This window comes from Protobothrops mucrosquamatus, unplaced genomic scaffold (genome assembly GCF_001527695.2).
Source record: "Protobothrops mucrosquamatus isolate PMUCROS unplaced genomic scaffold, P.Mucros_1.0 scaffold378, whole genome shotgun sequence".
Classification (NCBI taxonomy): domain Eukaryota; kingdom Metazoa; phylum Chordata; class Lepidosauria; order Squamata; family Viperidae; genus Protobothrops; species Protobothrops mucrosquamatus.
In genome coordinates, this window is record NW_015386710.1 from 706,237 (window position 1) to 720,674 (window position 14,438).

Here is a 14,438-nt window from a genome sequence, read left to right on the forward strand (position 1 = left end):
ACTATTCATTAAAATGCTGCTACAAACAGCAGCCATCTCACAGCAATTAGACCACACTGGCTCTATTAAGAGACAGTCACACATTCCCTTAAGACAGCCACTCATTGTCTGATCATCTTGCAGTGCAGTCTACATGGGGCTACCATCAAAGGTCACCTAGAATGCATCAACTTGTCCAAAATGCAGCAGCATGGCAATGAGCATGCCTCTTCACAAGCTGCACTGGTTGCCAGTTTACTTCCAGGTGTAATTCAAGGTTCTAGTTCTTATCTATAAAATCCTAAAAGGCATAGGACCTGGTTATTTGAGGGATTGCTTTGTCTCCCATAGCATCTGTCCAGTTGATTCAACCCTGCAGAACTGGCATGTTCCGGGATCCTTTGATTAAAAATGTCATCTACTGGGACCCTGGAAATGAAACTTCTCTACAATGTCACATGCTCCCAGAATTTCCCAGGACCTAATTGGCTGCCACTCTGCTGTTGTTTAAAAGACCCATGAAGATCTGGTCTTCATCCAGACTTTCAATGAGAGGAAGAAAGAGATCTCTTGCTTCATCACACCTACCATCTTTGATCTTGTATTGGTTTTATTGTAATTTGTTTGTTGTGAGCCACCCAGAGTCATTGACAGTTGGGCAGTATGAGTTCAAACATTGAAAAAGCAGCCTCTTAAAAATATCAAATAATAATAATGATAAATTTAATATTTTAAGAGGCTTTTTAATTTTTTTTTGATATCCTAAAGTACAGTATTATTTTCCTTCCTTCTAGTTGAACTAAAATCTGTCAAAGCTTAACCGCCTATTTTCCTATTACAAAAGGCATGGGAACATGCTAAAAAAAAATCATATTTTACTTTAAACACCTAAAGGACTGTGCAACATTTAAAAAAGCTTGCTACAATAAAATGTATATTCAAATCCTTCCCAGGAAATCAGATAATATAAAGCTTGCATTTTCTAAATCCACTTTGCTGAATAAAAAGAAAACAATTTTATAATATAAGGAACCGTTACATGAAATACAAAGGTCATATTTTTCTGTATCAAAGAACGACTTTTTGAGTGAAGACTCAGGAAAAAAACTCCAACATTCATTTGCTCTTAAGCAGTCTTAAATATAAAAAAGGGAAAATGTTAATGTACTTCTTAACCAAAGTACATTAACAGGATTCTGCATAAACATTGCTCCTTCTTTGCTGTAAAATGTAGCACTTCTTGACTTATAGAAGAAAAACTAATTATGATAATATACTATAGTTATATTAATAACTAAAATATAAATTTACATTATTTATAAAGTTGCTTTGGAGCAATTCTTGGTGGATCTCCCAAGCACCTAATTAGCCCAGACAAGTTCATCTGCTTTTAACTGTTGCCAACTGCTTTTAACCATTACCTGATTAAACATACCAATTCAAGAGTGTAGTTCAAACAAATTCTTCTTAGTGGACTTATAACAGTGGTTTGTTAAAGTTTAGAAGAAATTTAAGACACAGGATAATGATCATTGAATGAATTAAATAGCAAGATTGTTTTATATAAAAGGAAGGAACATAAAGTTTGCTGGGAGAGATCATTCGTGGCTTTGGGGTGGATTTCCATCAGTACGCTGATGATACTCAGCTGTACATCTCCACCCCAGGCCACCCCAACGATGCCCTTGACGTGATGACCCGTTGCCTGGAGGCCGTAAGGGTCTGGATGGGGAGGAACAGACTCAGGCTCAACCCTTCCAAGACCGAGTGGCTGTGGCTGCCGGCGNGTGTGTGTGTGTGTGTGTGTGTGTGTGTTTGCAAGTCTTGTTTAATAAAGAGAATAAAACCATCTCTTTGTATATTTCGGTGTGCTTTGTCTGGGACAGAAAAGTTGGAATCTTCTTCTGAGTTTAAAATAGATTCTTATCTTTTCTTTTTAACTAGGTTTTAGGCTGGGATCTAGTACTAAGACAGCCTTGGGTGAATTTGTTGATGACCCGTGGCAGTGGTGCATTCATCCTTGGGCTCCTTGATCCCTCAGTGGCTTTCCATACTATCCATTACTATATGCTTCTGAGCCAGCTCCATCTATCTTGAAAAAGTACATTGTGTAGAGCATTAGACATTGCTGAGAGTATCCAAAAATAGATATATTTTATTAACACTGTTTGGCAATCTTTCACTTTTTCTTTTATTGTTGGTATAGCTAGGCAAACAGTTATGTCTATGCTAATGGCAGGAATATTTTTGATTATTCCCCAATACAAAAATCATTAGATGAAAGGGTACAACATCCTCAAATTAAGTATTTCTCTCTTCAATCTGTTTGCAAGTGGAATAAATGAACAATATTACCCAGCTTAATAGGTTTCTGTAGGAGGTATAAAAATAATTAGTGATTTTTCCCTAAGTATGATGGCAACAAACCATTCTGAAATTTTACACAAACGTTCATATTTTTTAATGGTGGACTACCTCCTGTTTTCATTCAAATATTGTGAAGGAATGTAAATGTTAAATTGTTAATTTTATTGTATGCCACCATGTTTTCCATATGGAGAATTACTTCAGATCTATTGGCTATATGCATGCTTGATTCTACAATCCCAAAATGAATTTTTTTTCATATTTTATAGCATTCATTGAACATTCCAAAGTGCTACAGGAAGCATTATATCATTTGATGACAAGATTGCCCTTGGGGAACATCTCAGTATCTATCGCTATAATGTATAATTCTATATTTTTTACTCAAATTTTTAGATTATTTCTATCAAAAGCAAACATTTTTCCTTAAGGGACTATTTTTATTTGTTTTTGTTATTACTCTTACTGTTTGGCTAAATGTTTTACTTTGGGGCAGTGAGACATTTGTTTATGATGCATTTGTTACATTTTACAAGTAATTATATGTTTTTGAAAAGATGGGTGGAAGAGCTATGAATTTTAATAGAGCATGAAACCTTTTCTGTATTTTTCAAAAAATGTGTCAGCATTTCATTGTACATCCAACATACATCAATGAATAGAAAAAATGATAACATGTGATTTCTTCTTATTAATTCATACTCAACAAATATTTCTTGTCTGTGTTAAGAAAACAAAGAATTTAGAAATGGGTGCCTAGTTTATTGTAGGTAAGCACAATTTACAAAAATTAACATAAACTAATATTATGTGAAATATAAGAAGCCTTTTTAAAACTGAAAGAAAATATTTTTTACTAAAACCATTTAGACAGTTAATGTGGTTTTTGTTATTGTTTTTCTAGCAATAATTAGCTTGGCCTTCTAGTATTTGTCTTATGCTTTTATTATTAACAAGAAATAATTGTTTGTTTAGATATATATGACCACACATCACACCATAATGACTGTGGATGGCTTAAAACAAATAGAAATGCCATAGAACTAAGAAAATTAGAAACGGCATACATATTAACACTGTCTCAGATTCTTGAAACCTTTTAGAAACAGAAAAAGTTAACTTGCTTAATTATCTACAATAGAAGTAAATCAATTACCATAATAGTAGCAGCAAAAACAATAAATACAAAAGTAAACTCACTTATCCTGCTATGTGACTATAGACTGGGTAGTGATGACAATTGTACAGCAATTTTAAAAACTGAGTATATATCAGCTGCTATGTTACGTATTGTGAATGTCATTGAAGTTTATAACAATGCTGCAGCATAAAGCAGCATTTATAAAATATCATCATTAAATATACCTTCTTAAGCCAGGGCAAACAGTAATATACAAATTATGTTTAATTTAAATTGCTTGCCATTCCTGCCACATATTTCATAAGTATGATTTTTATATTTTTAATTGCATTATGATTGCATATTTAAATTATCTGACTAAGTATTACAACCATCTGTAGTTTTAATAAATGTCTATTTCAGTATCCTATATAAAACAGCAAAAGGTAACAAGAAATAATTGTTTGTTTAGATATATATGACCACACATCACACCATAATGACTGTGGGTGGCTTAAAACAAATAGAAATGCCATAGAACTAAGAAAATTAGAAANATCTCCCCTCCTTCCGCCGCGCCCTAAAGACATGGCTTTTTCAACAAGCGGGTCTGGCCTAGGGAATTTTAGTGGGGTTTTTAAGGGTAATTTTAAGGGTAATTTTAACGATTGGCCTTTTCAAATATTTTCTTTTAATTTGGTTTTAATGGATATTTATTGTACTGTGGTTTTATAAGGCTGTTAGCCGCCCTGAGTCTGGTGAGGAGAAGGGCGGGGTACAAATTAAATTATTATTATTATTATTATTATTTGATCAGGTTCAAAATGGGGGTTCTTTCTGACTTGCTGGCATCTAGATGGTACAGGCATTATATATTGAATTTGCAACTCTTACCGTTAAGAGGTGAGATACGGAATGAGTTTTATATTTGTTAATTAATATGATTATTTTAGGACTCTTTTTGGACTATTTAGTAATACCTGAGTTGGAAAAGTTATTGTTTATTGCCTAGGCATGTACTTGCCTAGGTAAGAGTTGAATTATGGGATTAAGAGTTTTAATTTATTCTTTATAAACTCATGCTGGCTACTTCCAAATACAAACTTCCTCCCAAAATTCTCATTGCTTTTAACTTGTCAACTAGTTCTCTATTGGTAGGACCAGATGCAATAAAACCATTCTGTTACTCTTCCTTAACTTTCTAAAAAATGAAACATTACACAAGAATATGCAGTCTTAAGACAAATTGTTTTTTTCAATAGATTTCTGGTTAGATGGAGACATATTACTATGTCTCTCTCTCCTAACAGGTTTGGTACTCTAGAACACTCTCACTATAAATCATTGTTATTTCTTATTTCATCTATTCCTACCTAAATATTACCTTGCTTGACAATCTTACATTGTTGTCAACAAGACACATGCACAAATTTCTCAATCTCAATACACTTACTGTAAGCATTACTTCACATATAATACCAGTCTTCTTTTCACTACCATTTCTGCATCTGGACTAATTCTTTCAAATAAATTATACTTTTCAATTGTTGTATTCTATTTATTAGTTTTATCACACCATGCTCCATCTAATGCCTACTAAATCTTATTCACCTACGACTTCTAGTTTAATCCCCGTACACTGTGTATAATACAATCACATAATACCATCAGAATTCAGGTTACATCAGAACAGTATGTAACAAACTGAAGCAAAGTTATATGAAAGTCACTTAGAGACCTAATGGAATTAGCATTAGTGGAGCAATGCTAACATATTTTTTTATACTGCACTAGTTTTTAATTGCTTGATTTCTTCCCTTGTCTTGTAATCAATGTTAAATAGAAAAGTTAATACATTTTTTTAAAAAAATGTTCATTAGCATTTAATTTAGATCACTACTTTTTTCTTTCAAAACTGTTCAAAACTTTAAAAGGCTTAACAAGGTTAAAACACCAAAAAGTTTTGCAAAAGGTTAACATGTTTGAAAACATTATCTTAAAAACATTATCTCAGCAGTCCACAGACAGCAGATATTCTTTTCAAACAGATCAAGAATTTGTATATGTACCGGTACTATATATAACCAAACAAGGATATATTGGTGTACATGGGAAATAGGAAAAAATCCACTGCAGCTTTATTAATTGCAATTAATATGTCCAATTAATTTTAATTTACTTTCAATAAAAAAATGCTGAATTTAGAAGCATATTTTATCATCTTTATTTACAATGTGAACTTTTTAAACCTATAAAGTTGCTTATTTAGTTGAAAAATAAACTTTTTAAAAAGAAATTTTGAATTCTTGAATTCTCCTTTAATTTGATAACAACACAGCAAGCTAACAAAAAACTACAATTATCACACTCCTCTTTCAGCATTACATAAACCATGTACAGGTAGTCCTTGTCTAACAACCCCAATTGGGACTAACAACTTTACCACTAAGCGAAGCAGCCAATAACCAAAATTATGTTTTCACCTGCAGAGAGATTGGAGAAGAAGGGGTTTCAAGAATGTTTGTGTAGTGTGTTGCGTCTTTCAGCCTCAGGCTGTTGGCAGGACTGCACTGTTTTAAACATGTAGAAAACCAAACAGCTTTCTTGCAATACCTTTCTTTCCAATCTCACTATTCTGCTTGGGGAAGGGGGGACAAGCAGACAAATTCTGTGGACTGGATCTCATTTGCTGACACTTCCCAGCACCTGCAACATAGAGAGACCGGAAAGAAATAAATTCCAAGTGAATAAGTTGCTAACCCTAGGTTACCAGCAAATTCACGCTACTTTTAATGCATAGAAAAGCAAACATATTACTGTCTTGAAATCCTGGAAGGGGCAAGAGTTAGGCAAAGGAGATATTGCCTACAGAAACTGCTTGCTTCTTTTCTTTTCCTCCTCCCTTGCAGAAGGAATTTCAGGGAGTATTGTAAGCTGTTTATGTACTGTGCTCATGACTACCAGCCCTAGGCTGCTGGCACATGCTTTCAATGTCTGGAAGGGCAAACAGCATACTCTCCTGTCATTCCTTTCTCTCCAAATCTCTCTGTTCTGCAAAGTGGGGTGGAGGAAAAACAACAACACCCAGATTAGACACAGGATGTCCTGGCTGTAATGGTGTCATATGACTGAGGGACATTGTAAAGGTTATAAATGGTTCATAAAGATTTTTTCCAGCATTATCATTTTGAATGGTTAATAAATGAATGGTTGATAGATGAGTACCTCTAATGTAAGTTAATAATTAATAGTATATGCAATCTGTGGAAATATAAAATTAAAGTGAAAGGAAAGAAGAAAAGTCATGGCACGTATATCCAAAATTGAGCAGATGGTGTCATTACAAACAGATCAATATTACGAATTGAAATCTCTAACAAGCAAATAAGAGTACAGGAAATCAACAGTTCATTTGGTGACCATTCAAAGTTACAACGGCATTGAAAAAAATGACTTATGACAGTTTTTCAGTTACGACCTTTTCAGCATCCCCATGATCATGTGATGTACATTTGGATGGTTGAAAACTGACTCACATTTATGACGATTATAGTGTCCCGGAGTCATTTGATCCCTTTTAGCGAACTTCTGTTAAGCAAAGTCAATGGGGAAACCAGATTGACTTAACAATTGTTTTTCTAATTTAAGAAATGCAACTGTGATAAGAAAAGTCCTAAAATGGGGCATAACTCATTTAATAAATTTCTCACTTAGCAACATAAGTTTTGGGCTCAATTATTGTTGTAAGTTGCGAGCTACCTATATCACAATCGCCACTCCCAACACTTCCCTTTTACTGTTGCAAATTATCCTGGCATATTAAAGGACCCAGTTTAAAACCAACTAGCCTTGTTTAAGTATCTATCATCTCAATCTCTAATTAATTTGCAGCTGCTATTACTACTTAAAGAACAGCAAGATTATATTAGCAGGCATGTTTATTTTTATTGCAGAGTTTTTGTAATGCTCCATAATAACTGCTTACCATTTATACTATTAAACTAGTTCTGTGTTTATTGAATTGTGTTTTTTTCATTTGGATGTGCCAATTTCTGCAACAAATATATATATGTATTTAAAAATAATGATAATGCTTGTTAAGTTTTTTTCTTAATACAATGGGGAAGATTGCATTTGTTTTTCTAATAACATTGTTTTATTGTACAAACTTAAATTCTTATTCTTTACTTCTAAACGTTATGCTATTTATATTGTTTCTATTTTCCCATCTATTCTACTGTCTTTTAGTATCATAAGTTTACAACTATTTCTTTTTTTTACCTCTGTGTCTATGTTCCTCTCTGTGTTTTCTGTAGAACTATGTTTTCCTATCTTAGCTATTTCCTATCCGTTTCAATATTTCTCCCCCATGACCCAGGTCTTTAGTTCTTGTAGTAGTCAATCTTAGTCCTTCTCTAAGTGAGAACACGTTTCACTCCTCCACAGAATTGCAAATGGGCTTTTCTCTACCCCCAGCACACACAGTTCTCTGTTGCTGGAGCTGGGCTCTGGAGCTCCACATCTTTAGTTTGCAGATTCTGGTGCATTCTTTTCTCTCCCATCTCTCAGTCTGCTTCTCAACCAGTCTTGCAGCTCCAAGAATTCCAGTCTTCTTTCACTGTCTGAAGATTGCTGCTGAAATGTTTGTCTTCTAGCTAGATGCTTTTGCTGGCATTTCTGCTGCCTTCCTGGCTTGATTTCTTTCTTGACATACCCACATGCATGCTTGCTTTTGGTTCCTTTTTATAAAACAAATTCTTCAATTAAAGACAGGGGGGAACTGTTTTAAACCCCATCTCAGGCAGCAACAAAACTCTGAATCCCAAAACAGAAAAATGCCTACTTTAGGTGATGAGTTCACTCTTCTACATTACTATAATATAGAACATAGATTATAGATTAGAATGGAAAAGAAATTTGTTGCAACCTATGTAACTTTAAAATATATTTTAACAAATGAAACTGATAATTGTTTTGATGATTGTTATTTATTTTTATGTAATTACCATTTGCTACACACTTCTATCAACAATGAAAGAGTTTCTTAGAGTCTTTATAGTAAATAACTCCACAATATGTCTCTTTGATTACATCATGACATTTTTTTTCACTTCTTCATCTGAATCAAACAAACACCCACAAAAGTATTGCTTCAATTTGGGGAAAAAGGAATAAATTGCACAGTGCCAAATCTAGACTATATGGCAAATGGGATAAGATGATGAGTTCCAACTTCAGAAATACCTCTTGGGTCTTTCATTAGTTTAATTCTTAGTCAAGGCATGAACTCTGCAGAAAACCATTTATTCCCAAGACTTACTTACAGTTCTATCCTATACAGTAAATTGAAAGTTGTACTATAAAGCTCAGTGGAATTTACTTCAAGCAAAGTATATGTAAAAGACTTCAGTGAAATCAATGTGAATACCAGAGAAAAATGTGGATGTTATATTTATCCCCAAATTGTTCACAAATGTCTTATTTCTCTCCCATTATAATGTCACCCACTTTGGCCACCTGTGCATGGAGCCTAGAGGAAAGAGGAATTATTAGCTCAGCACTACTATTTAGATTTGATTAGAATTGCTGCCACAAAGCAGATGCTACACACTTCTATCAACAATGGAGAAGTTTATATATATATTGCCAGGGTTTTTTTTTCTCATAGAACGCCCAGAACGAAGTTCCGGCACCTTTTTTGGATGGAACCTTGTAGGATAGGCAAGGCGGGTTGTATGATGTGTGTGAGTTCCGGCACCTTTTTTTTTTTTTTAGAAAAAAAGCACTATATATTGCTATATACTGCTACTATACACAATGGAGAGTCTATATACTTTATAAGCAAGTATAATATGATTATATTAAACAGCTTACTTGCAACAAAATTTTAAAGTTCATTATTTTGGGAACACAGAAGTATGTGTGTGGGTGGGTGGGTGTGATTACTAATATATGTATAATTCTTATTGGTGCTAAGTTTGCCACCTGTGCATGGAACCTAGAGGAAAGAAGAATTATTAGCTCAGCACTACTACTTAGATTTGACTAGAATTGCTGCCACAAAGCAGAATATTGTTTCTGTAATATGAAATAACTAGTAAACTAATGTAATGCATTAAAAAGCCTGATATAAAATCCAAATTCTTAATTGTGAAATCTTAATTGCCATGAGTTTAGGATTTAATAGCTAATAAAAGAAATAGTACAACATTTAAACTTTTAAAGTTAAAAATAGTTAAGACTGGTACTAATGATAGACAAGTAAAAACAGAATCAGTATTTACAAAAGACTGTTACAAAGACTTTAAACCAAAAGAAATCCTATTTTGATTTTATTATAGCTTACACTCAAGTAAAAAAATATATAGGAATACAGTTGAATTATCTACTAAAGCATATATAAAAAGCAGCATAAAACAAAGAGATCAAATTAGCTATACTTATGTAAACAATTAAGTATGTTTCTAATGGAGACAATTTGGTGTAGTGGTTAAAGTACCAGGCTAGAAATTAGGAGAAAATGAGTTTTAGTCCTGTCTTAGGCACATAGCCAGCTGGGTGACCTTAGAGTAGTCACTCTCTCTCAACTCTAGGAAGCTGGTAGTGGCAAACCACTTTCAAAACATTTGATAATGAAACTGCAGGAACTAGTCCAGGTAGACACCAGGAATGACTCAAAGGACACAAGAAGTTTCTTCTTGTTAGAAAACAAAAAGTTTCTAATCAACTCATATGGACCATCACAAAAAGTTAAAGAATGAAAATGCATCTTATTTTCCATATTACAGAAAAATACATTACAGCAAAAATTACAGCCACAGCAGATATCTCCTTCAACCCTTCAGGATACCTCTTCAACTTATAATAGAAGCAAATTGATTACTTTGCAAGCAGTATTACTTCAATTGATTTTTTGTTCCTCCCTACTAGCTCCCTGGAAAAGCCAAACACAATTCTAAAGACGCATTTTCAAAACAAGCATAAGAGTTTCTTTAAGCGAATGCTTAGGAATATAAATGAACTTTTATTAGGTTACAAAAATCAGTGTAATCATTTTACAAAAAGTGCTTAATCAGCTTAGGGAAGCTATTACAGGCACAGTGTGCCTTAAGTTGTATTTTTCCCTCTTTCCCAATAGATATACTAAAAGTAAGAGCTGACGGAAAATTCTATTTCCATTGATAGACAAAAAATTAACCACTTCTACACTCCCCAATATATGATTCATTAAAACAAAAATCAAGGGCTGTTCATAACTATTTTCAGTCTAATACCATAGCATGTCTTTTACTAGGTCTGTTATAATAGGGCTGCATTTTCAGTAAGCTAAAAAATGAATAGTTTTATAAAATTATCCTTAAGGATTGTCATCAGGGAAACTAGAGTTAAGAAATAATTTCTACCAGATTTATACTACAATATATTATCCTGGATCCAACTTTTCACAAATGTGCATAGTTTTCCAGTGGGAATCCTCCAATAGCATCTTAAAATTTTTTACAATGTTGTATCTTTATCATTTTTTTATACAAACTTCAGGATAGTTTTAGAGGTTTGTATTGTGTTATGAAACATATTACAGATATGTCCTTAACAGATTATTTTATTTTTCAGAATAAAAATCAGAAAAAAATCAGAAAGGTAAAAGTAAAAAAAAAATAAAATCAAAAGATCCATGATATAGGTTCCTACTGTATTCTAACATCCGGTGACTCCACTATATTAAAACAAACATACCAACAAACCAACCAACCAGAAAACAAAATTTGCAAATGCCAAAATATGAAAAACTTTCTTCATTTGTCAGGTACCATTATCTAGTTCAATATTATTTTAGGGATGGGGATGCAAAGGCAGACTATAGAACAATAGCAATTAAGACTCTCATATCACCTCTAGTGCTTTACAGAACCTCTCTGGGTGGTTTTACAACGTAAGTATATTGACTCCAACAATCTGGGTCTTCATTTTACCAACCTCGGAAGGATGGAAGATTTTGAGCCTGCCAGGATCAAACTCCGAGCTGTGGGCAGAATTAGCCTGCAATATTGTATTCTAACTACTGTGCTATCAGGGCTCCTTGTGAGTTTCCTTTGTAAATCTTACTATAACATTTGATATGGTATCCACTGGGAATTTAATATACTTTAGGATGGGGCTGATATTTGGAGCACATATCTTGTAGGAAGCCAAAATATATATTTTTTCAGTTAGCTGGAAGCTTGAGATGAGAATATATTGTATATTATGTGATGTCTTCCTACTTGCTTGTAGAGAGATTGACAATTCTAAGTTTACATTTCAAACATTTGAAATATATCTACTATAGTACATTTAGAATTGCAATGAATTTAATTTTACATGAATGAAGGCAATTTTACATGTTTGGTTCATTTAAAATTGTCCCATACTTCAGTGATATGTTTAGTTCTGAAGTAATAAGCTAAAGTAATCATAATATTGACTCAGTGCAAAAGTTTTATGTAGCTCCTGTGAGACATGTTACTCACAGATGGTATTTATGCAATTCTAAAATAAATAAATAAATGACAGAAATCTCATGATAATGCCAAATATCATGAGATTTAATTGTTTCTTTCTTCCCTGAAAACTCATTTCAATGAGTTTGAGCATGTTGATTGGCAATTTTCAGCTATTTTTAAAAACTAGACTTAACCTTTTCATTACAATACCTCCCTCACCCCAGCCCATATTGCCTGCTTTAAGCTGTTGCTATTATAATTCTGTTTTGATATTTCTTTGAAAAACATGTTTCAGTTACCAGAATAATATATACAAAGTAATTTTAGAAAATGAAAATATTCTGTCTTAACATTCTAGCGTCTGATCAATATATTTTGAAAATGTAGTCTTTATTCACTGACACACAGTTGCCACCAAAATCATTATGGGGTTTAGAACCTTTAGAACATTGAGCAGTAAATCAATGTTGTTTCATATCATTTAAGTTGTTGTGAACAACATAATTTATGTACAGTCTTTTGTGTATGCAAATCTGAGATCCTGTTCTTGCACAGCTGCTGCAGAAATTGCTCTCTGCTGTAGACGCATGTACAGGAACTTCACTTCAATATCATTCTAGAAAATTGGCTGCACGTGTAATTGTGGAAGCTTTGCAAATAAAAGAGTTGCTGGAACAGTTTTGAAAGAAATGTTTTGTACACACTCCTATATATTGTAACACATTCCTTTCAATAAAAAGCTTTGCAAAGCAAAACATAAACAAGGATGAAGTAGAAGTTTCATTCATTCAAAACATAAATAAGATTGAATGATCAAATAATTCTATTGACACTATATCGTTAAAGAACCTATGGAACTTCCTAGTTAAATATATCAGAACATATTGTTAAATCAAAGCTCATGGCGCTTATCAGCTTGAGATCCCTCACTTCTTTACATTCATTAATATTTGTCTTTATCTTTTTTATGTTTTATTGATTTTATTGTAATTTCTGTGTTTGATTGTTGTGAGCAGCCCAGAGTCATTGACAGTCAGGCAGCCTACAAATTTAATACATTATGATTGGTTGCACAGTCAGACAGATGTTTAGATTGGATTTGGCATTTTCATCCAGCTATCAAGCTTCCCAAGAACCTGGCATAGGCAGATGTTATTGTTTGATGGTGTTAAATGTATTGTTGCATTCCAGTTGTTTTGGGATTGTACCCAAGATGTCTGTTACTATTGGTAGTATTTTTGCTTTCTTTTGCCATACCTGTTCTATATATACTTGCAAGCCTTTATATTTTGTGACTTTTTCCAGTTCTTTCCTTTCTGTTCTGATGTCTCCCAGTAATGCCACATCCACTATCCAGACCTTTGTCTATTTGTGATCCCACAGTTCTTGCTTGCAGGCAAATGGAACGCTTTCAGATATTTCCAATGCACATTGTTGGTACTTTGTCATGCTTTTGTTTGTAGTCATTCTGTGTGATCTTCTTGAAGCAGCTAACTAGGTAACTATTTCTTCAGCTTCTTTGCAGGGGCAGCATTTGCTGTCTTCTCAATTCTGGTTTTGTATGCATTTGTTTTTAAGGGTGTTATTAACTGTTATGATTATTTAAATGCTAAGGTCATTCTGTTAAGAATCTATGATGTAGTGCAAATTGGAAAAGAATATAAGAGGGCTTTTCTATTAGAAAACGTTATAAAGATTCTCAGACTGCAATATATGTTGCTGTTTCTTATACTTTTTCAATGATGTTATTTTGATTAAAGAATCAATATTGTTCCACAAAGAGAAGTAGAAAAGCAGAATACCTGTGAATCAGCTAGGAACAAGAATATGCTTTGGGAAGTGGTGGAGGGCTGCTCATTTCTTAAAGAAATTGTTGGGAACATTCTGAAATTCTGCTTTTTATCCAAACCCCCTGTCTCCTCTAAAAACTTTGTCCAGAAAGTTACGAAAAATTATGTGAAAAAGAAAAGTGTAAAGGAAACTGCTACCTATTCTTTCATCAGAGGATCCCCAAATGTTGGTTACCACTATGAAATGAATGTTTCTAATTGCACAATTCTAGATGAAATTAGCGCCATTTATCCCAAATTTGTTTTCTGGGCTGTGTTTAAGTAAACAATATTTTTTCACAGCAATTTTGTGTATAATGAAATCTATTATTATGACTGTTAAAATAGTTCTTAGTGAAAAAACTGCACATATTTAAGTTATTTACAAAAATGTGCAAAACGATTTATGCAAAAATGGACATATTGAAAAGTTTGTCTATTAAATAGCATATTAGACAACTGTTTATATAAAACAAAGCAGTACTTTTAAAACTGGAAAGTACTTGCAATTTTATATAAAGAAAGTTGTATATATATATATGATAATACCATAAATAAATTACAGATTGAATAATTCATACATCCATAGATGAAATCCATAGTATTCTTTTTTCTGAAATAGTTGAAATTATATATAGACTAGGACAGGGAGACAGGTTC

At 33.1% G+C, this 14,438-nt stretch overlaps 1 protein-coding gene across 1 annotated transcript in view; it reads right to left on the reverse strand.

The window, feature by feature from the left end:
* The window catches only part of ATRNL1 (attractin like 1), a 471,655-nt gene that overhangs the window by 291,812 nt on the left and 165,405 nt on the right, over positions 1–14,438 (reverse strand). The window lies entirely within an intron of this gene.